Source organism: Terrapene carolina, unplaced genomic scaffold (assembly GCF_002925995.2).
Source record: "Terrapene carolina triunguis isolate 2854851 unplaced genomic scaffold, T_m_triunguis-2.0 Scaffold234, whole genome shotgun sequence".
NCBI lineage: Eukaryota > Metazoa > Chordata > Testudines > Emydidae > Terrapene > Terrapene triunguis.
Window position 1 is genome coordinate 2270768 of NW_020664585.1, and position 6775 is coordinate 2277542.

The 6775-nt window shown below is 50.8% G+C and overlaps 1 protein-coding gene across 1 annotated transcript in view; it reads right to left on the reverse strand.

Annotated features, from left to right (window-relative positions):
* SEZ6L (seizure related 6 homolog like) overlaps window positions 1-6086 on the reverse strand; it is a 112066-nt gene extending 105980 nt beyond the window's left edge. Inside the window, exon 1 of the mRNA XM_026657003.1 lies at window positions 6052-6086. The gene's annotated coding sequence lies outside the window, so the exon portion shown is untranslated. The remainder of the gene's footprint in view (window positions 1-6051) is intronic.
* Window positions 6087-6775: the final 689 nt, after the last annotated feature.

Below are 6775 nucleotides of genomic sequence, written 5' to 3' on the forward strand. Positions count from 1 at the left end.
AACCCTTAACATCCTTATGTGTGAATCAACTCAGCGCTGGGCTTCTGACAGCCATGGAGCTGTTGCTCTTGGCCTCTCAGATTGTGGGAGAGGATTACTTGCCCTTCAGTGTTTCAATTAAAACTCTTGCATTAGCTGAGGTTGGGTTGGCTGGTTTGTTTTTTGAAGATAATTTTTCCACCAATCCCTGCAGTTTCCCAGGAACGCTCTTCTCCTGGTTCATTATTGACATGGCGGCTGGGGTGTTTCCAGTCTGTCACAGATTGTTGCATCAAGTAATGGGGTGGAATGAGGCTGAGGCAATGTAGCACAGAGCACCAACAAGAAAGCCAGGGGCCTGCTCAAAACTCAGGAAAGGACCAGCAGAGAGATGCTCGTAGTGTACATCTGTGTCCCCACTACACAAGAGAGGTTTTGGCTGGGACCTACAACAAAGCAATTCTTTGTCCAAACAACCAGGGAGGTGCGTAATAAAGTAACCCTGTGTGTTGAGTAAGTCATTTGAGTTTCCTCCATTGTCTTCTGCGCATGGGCACATACAATTGTTCTGATCTGCACAGTGGTAGGTGCTGTTGAGACACATGTGAAGACATGGACCCTGCCACTGAGCCCTCCAGAGAGAGGATATGAGCGCACAGGAATGCCGAAGGAAGCACAAAGGCAGCCTGAGTTTTAGCAGCCCCGGGTGTAGCTGAGGAGTTGTGTGACTTTTGTATCGCTGGCTTCGTCTGCTTTGCGTAAAGATTCCCCACTCTTTAGCTGGATAATGCTCCTCTTAGGAGAGGAAGTCAAGTGTTCATACATCTCATTGAAGAGGTGTTTGATGAGGGATGGGGGAATGGAGGACAATACAGGTCAGAGCATGGGGAAGAAGCTTGGCAGCACGTGGCACGTGATGAAGTGAGTTTGCCTGTGTGACGGCTCACGTGAAAGTGCCAGGAGAAGGTCAGACTTGTGTCTCAGTCTTGCTGTCCTTCCTCAGGCACCCTCCCCTTACTTCAATGGGGCTGGGCCCTTCTCCAACAGGACCCTCTAGGGAGACATCACTGCTGTGTTTTCACATCTCGCTCACCCTGAGATTAGATGGCGGTAATACACCCCTCTGTGGGGCTGCACCTTAAACCCAGAAACTCCAGCAGCTGCAGTGCCTTGCAAATGGCGTAGCTCCCGGAAGTGCATGACCCCATTGCGCTGGGACCTGCGCTGGCTGCCTGTCTATTTCTGGGTGGAGTTGAAGATGTTGGTTGTGACAGGCGATGCCCTACATGGCTTGGGACGGGGACCTGCCTATTTGGGAAACACGTCTCTCCTGGCGACATGTGGCTGGAGTGGAGACCAGGAGAAGCACTTGAGCTGGGCTCCCTTGGGTGTGACTGTGAAGGAGCTGTTTGCCATGGAGGCCCATGGAGGGGATCTGGAATGCACAACTCTCCGGAGCCCTGAAGAGCCCAAATCTGTTGACCTTCAGGCCCTGCTGCAGAGCTCCTTGGCGTGTGTCCTGAGGCTCTGGGGAATGCAGTTCCGTTTCACTGCTTTTATTGTTGCAGGCTGTGGAGATAGGCAGCGGGAGCCGTCGCTACGGCTTGCGGTTCTTGTGGCTCTGGCGCCCAGAGCACAGGGCAGCTGAGATTTTGTTCTCTATGTCTCAGAATAAAATAAATAAATGTTACTTAACTGAGCTGCCGCAGGCTGCTTCTCGGGGGTGCTGGAGAGCCAGGACAAGGGGTAACCCTCTGCAACAGCCTGGGGAGCGAGAGTTTCAGTGAAATGGAATGGATGAATGTCTCCTTGCCCGGCTATAAATCCTTCCTGTCCTCACTTCCAGACAGGAAGATCCCTGGTTTATCGGACTATTCCAAATCTCCTGAGTTTGCTCGAACTGTCTGGAGTGTGTTTTGCTGCTTGGTTTGATTTGATTTCTGTTCTGGAATTGAAAATACGGAATTACACTATAGCATTAAAGTGCTGTGTGACCAGAGGGCGTATCCGGCTCGCAGTGCAGTATGTGGCCCCTGCGCGGTGGGTGTCACAGAGTATTAGATTTCTGTCCCGGCCAGCTGCACAGCCGCTACATTTCGTTTAACACCTTGTTGCCATGGGCCAAGTGGAGACATTAAAACGGCTTTTGGGGATGCCATATAATCTCCTCTGCGGTAGGTGTAGGAAGCAATGTGTGGTTTCTAGGTCTTTCTTCTAAGGGAACGCACAGTACAGCGCTGAGCAGTGTGACTGCATGAGAAATGAGCTCACAGCTGGACTCCGGCAGGATTAAGATAAAGGGTTCCTAGGCACTGTCCCGGTGTCTAGAGACAGCGGGAGCCAGGAGTCTGAACAATTATTTGCTGCCTCTGCTCCTGTGCTGCTTCTCAGAACAGTCCCCGAAGCCCCTCGGAGTCTGTTCTCGGGAGTCTGGGCCTACCGCTGGCCAGGCGGTGCTGGCTGGCTACACGGGCCCAGAGAAGTGACTGGGCATCTGGGAAGGTTGTGAGGTCATGTTAAGGAAGGAGAGACGTAGCCCGGACAACCCTGGTCTCCCATCCTAGACACGGGTAACAAGCAGCGGTGGTGCCGTAGCTGGTGGGCTGTTTGATTCTCCGGTGATAGTCTAACGGACACCTTTTTCATTAAAGTCCCCTAAGCTGGCACCATCAGAGCAATACAGTGCTCTCCCCACGGCTCCCGGATGAGACTGTTATAGAAAGTGGTTCTTCTGCTCCTCCTTGGCCACGGCTGCTCCGCTCTGAGCTCGGCCTGTGCTGCTTAGTTCGCCCTTTGGAACAGGACGGTGAAGGAGGAGTGACAGCATTAGGATGTGTTGTAGGGCTTTGCCAAGGAAACACCAAGGATTATAACTGCAGCTCTCTTGTCCATTGTACCACCTGCTTCCACGAGTGGGTGGAGGAGGAACGACCTGCCTAAGGCAATCAAATCTGGGCCCTAACAGCAGGTCTGAAAATCAAACCATGGTGGATTCCCTTTCATAGGGTAAACTAAACCTATTCCAGGCATAGCCTAGCTGCTCGGTGCCGCGCCCTGAATCAGACTGGCTCAGGCATCGGGCAGTGTCTTTCATGGGCGCTGGACAACATGCCAGAGATACCAGCTCCACCTTGAAGTCCCATAACCCTGCTGCACACGAGCAGTGGCTTGGCATAAAATATACTGTGCTCCACGGCCTCTCCACGTTTGTGTTCAGTGCTGGATTGACTGCAGCAGTGGGAAGAGTCTCTGTGTAATCACCAAGCAGGTAAACACAGGCAGTGCAAGCATCTCCTATGCTGCTCTGGGAGCGTGATTCCATCCTGCCCGAGAGACCAGTCTGGGGTGGAGCGTTCAGTCCATCCAGGGGAAGCAGAGAGCTGGTCTCCACCCTTTCATTGTGGGAGTGGGCTTCCTGGACAGTCGCTCAGGTAGCACGGATGGAGTCGCTCTCCTTTGCTTTCAGGTTCTTGCAGCAGCAGGAGAAGGTTCACCAGAGTGTGTCCCCCTCAGAACAGCCGCATGTCCTAGGTGCGGGGAGTCCAGGGTACAGTCACATTACACCACGCAGTGCAAGAGAACATGTCCTCTGCTGCAGGCTGCTCCAGGCCTAACCCCTTTCGGCTGTGCATGCCACTAGGAAGCAGCGATCACTGAGACAGTGAGAAGAGAGACTTCCCTTAAGCACCCCCAGGGCATATTCACAACAACCCTGGCTCACTCAAACAGCCCTCTGCCTCTCTGCGGAGACTGCCCGGCGCCCTGGCAGAGACAGCTTCCACCTCCAACTTCAATCCCTGTGACACCGTCTCCCCCCCAGCACACACGTTCATTGTGCCACCTGTTATGCTTTCAGTTCCGGCACTTTGCTGACACAGCTCCATGCCCAGCACCGAGAACAACAGGCATGAGAATCCCAGCACCACAGAGAGGCCCATTAAAGTAATTAAAGTCCATTATTCCCTTGGCATCTGCTAAGGGTTTACATGGCGCCGCACGAAGCAGAGTGGAGAAGAACAAAGACGCTGCAGATAAAGCCTCGTGCCATGGATCTGCAGCATCTTCTGTTACTATTTTCTGCTGCTCCCCAGCTGAGATTGCCCTAGCAACACAGGGAACAGCAAGTGGGAAATGAATCCGGAATCTGTGCTGGGGCAAGCGGGGGGTGGGTAGGAGTTAGACAATGAGAGGGACTGGGGGGGGCGTAGAGCGAGAAGAGGATGGAGGGAACTTATCAATTTAACCAAACTGTAATTCTGGATTACTTCTGGGGGAAGGAGTTTGTTCTAAGGCAGATACAAACTCACAAGCTCATAGCCAGCACTGCCCGGAGTGTGTCTATACACGCTATAGTTTGCTGTTGAACTAATGCAGACAAACATATTTAACACCACCGCTGAGGAGTATTTCCATGGCACTTGATAATTAAAAACTCTTCCCACTAATGTGGCAGCAATTCCTTGATATTCCCATAAATCCCCATCCTAAAACACTAGCCTTGAGGGGCCAGATTCTCTGCTGGTGCAAAAGGGAATTTGCTCGGCTGATGGGTCACTGGTTTCCATCTCTAGGTCTCCGACCAATAGCCCAGTACTCAGCTCATGTAAACTAGTTAAATTCCATCGATTGTATGACCCAATTAAATACAGAATTTGCCACCACATCCTGTTCCTCTGTACTCTGTCCCTAGGGTTTCTGAGGCTGTGCCCTTATTTAATGGGTAACGTAGGTAACATTCTATCTTCTGTAGTTTGTTGCATTACCATAACGTTTTTGAAAAGAAAACATTAAAATCGCACGCGAGACATTCCGCATCCCTCTGCAGTAACAGGAGTGAAATCCTGAAAGGACCGAAGCAGCCAGTTTGCTGTACCTAAGGGCTATTAGGGACACACGGCACCTCCAGTCGTTCCACTTCTGACTTGCTGCCTGTTTCCTCTGTCCATATTCACCATGTCCACAAGTTCTAACTGGGCCCCTTGGTTCTGTCTGTCTCTTCAGGAGGCAGGACATGAGTCTGTCTCTGAGGCTACGTCTACATGGGGGGGGAGGGGGAATTGATTTAAGATACGCAAATTCGGCTACGCAAATAGCGTAGCTGAATTCGACGTATCCGATCTGACTTACCCCGCTGTGAGGATGGCGGCAAATCGACCACCGCGTCTCCCCCGTCGACGGCGCTTACTCCTACCTGGGCTGGTGGAGTACGCGCGTCGATTCGGGGATCGATTGTCGCGTCCCGACGAGAGGCGATAATTCGATCCCGAGAGATCGATTTCTACCCGCCGATCCAGGCGGGTAGTGAAGACAAGCCCAGAGACTCATCCGGGAGGAGAGGACGAGAGCAGCTCTTTGTGTTAAATTAAATGTTATGTGTCTACACTATTAAAAACGTTTCATTCGTCTTAGAGGTTAACGGAATTGTCTCAGCAAAGGGCAGGTCCTTCTCAACACAAGGGCCAGGGAGGCAGGGGATGAAGGTGTTTTTCTTCCTTCCAGTGCACAACTCATCATCCATGAAGTGTCACTCTGCACACCATAAGTAAATCCTCTTTTCAGGAGAAGCCTATCGCTCCAGATATTGCACAGAAGGTTGTTAATGTAATTTGCCCTCGTCACTCTGAGTTTGCCCCAGGGAAGAGCAGAGAGTGGTTTATTGCCCAAACCCCACTGACGGTTTTGGGAATAAAAGGAAACTAAAATTTGGATGATTAGATTCAGAGGCCCAAACAACTTTGGGGCGTTTTACGACTGACTCCAGTGGAAACAGTGTTAGGCCAATGCTAAGTGCTTTTGAAAACCCGGCCCTTCGTTCATTGTTTGGTATCTAGTTGCTGGGTTACTGCGTGTTCCTCCCTCTCATTAGGCCTTGTTCATCTCAGCAATATTTACCTCTTACTTTACTGAGAGCTGTGGATGGAAAACACGAGGTAAGACCAAGGCATTGGTATTGTTTGATAACTTCAGCATCCCACTGTTTGGTCAGTTCTGTTGCTTTGCTCTAAACTCCCTTCAACTAGTCAACCTCTTTCAGGAGCTCAGGCATATGGGGTATATTCGATGAAATCTCACCTGTGCCATGTCCTCAGTGCCCTTCCGTCAGCAGCTCCAAACTGCAGGGGCTTTTAACACCCTGCCTCCCATCACACATTTCCAGCTCCCATTCCGTTTGCTCTCTGCTTTCACCCCTAGGTCCTCTCAGCACTGCTGCTCCCCAAGCATCTCTGTGTTTCAGATGATTTTTCCCTCCGATTAACTTGTTTGCATTTTTTCAGGCTGAATCTCAAGTTAGGTATTTCCTGCCCACGTTTCCAACTGCACTGTGTAGATTGTACCATATGCTTTTCCCTGAAGGAACTGTTCCGAATGCTCAAACTTTCTCAAAAAGCGTTTTCCTTCACGCTTTCCTCTGGCACTGAGACTGGGCAGAAACCTCCTCGCCTACTCTCTCATACAAGTTTGTCCTTCAAAAGCCCCCTGTTGTACCTCTCTCAAATGATGTAGCTCTGGAGTCTGATGATTTCTGACAGATTGTGAATGGTCCCGCTGCTAGCAATGGGAAAGCGAGGGAAGTGTTGCCTTGCTGATGTTTGGGGTTATTACGGTTATTGGACACCTTTGATGATGGGGGGAAATGGCTGCTGTTGGTAACCCGGCCAAGGCCTGCCATTCCCTAGTTATGTGTTGGCTACCTGCATGTTTGGCAAACTCTCAGCAAACCAGGGAAATTTGAATTACATGTGGCTTGAGGATAGAATTCGGTCTGTTCACAGACATCATTTAATAGTCTAAAATA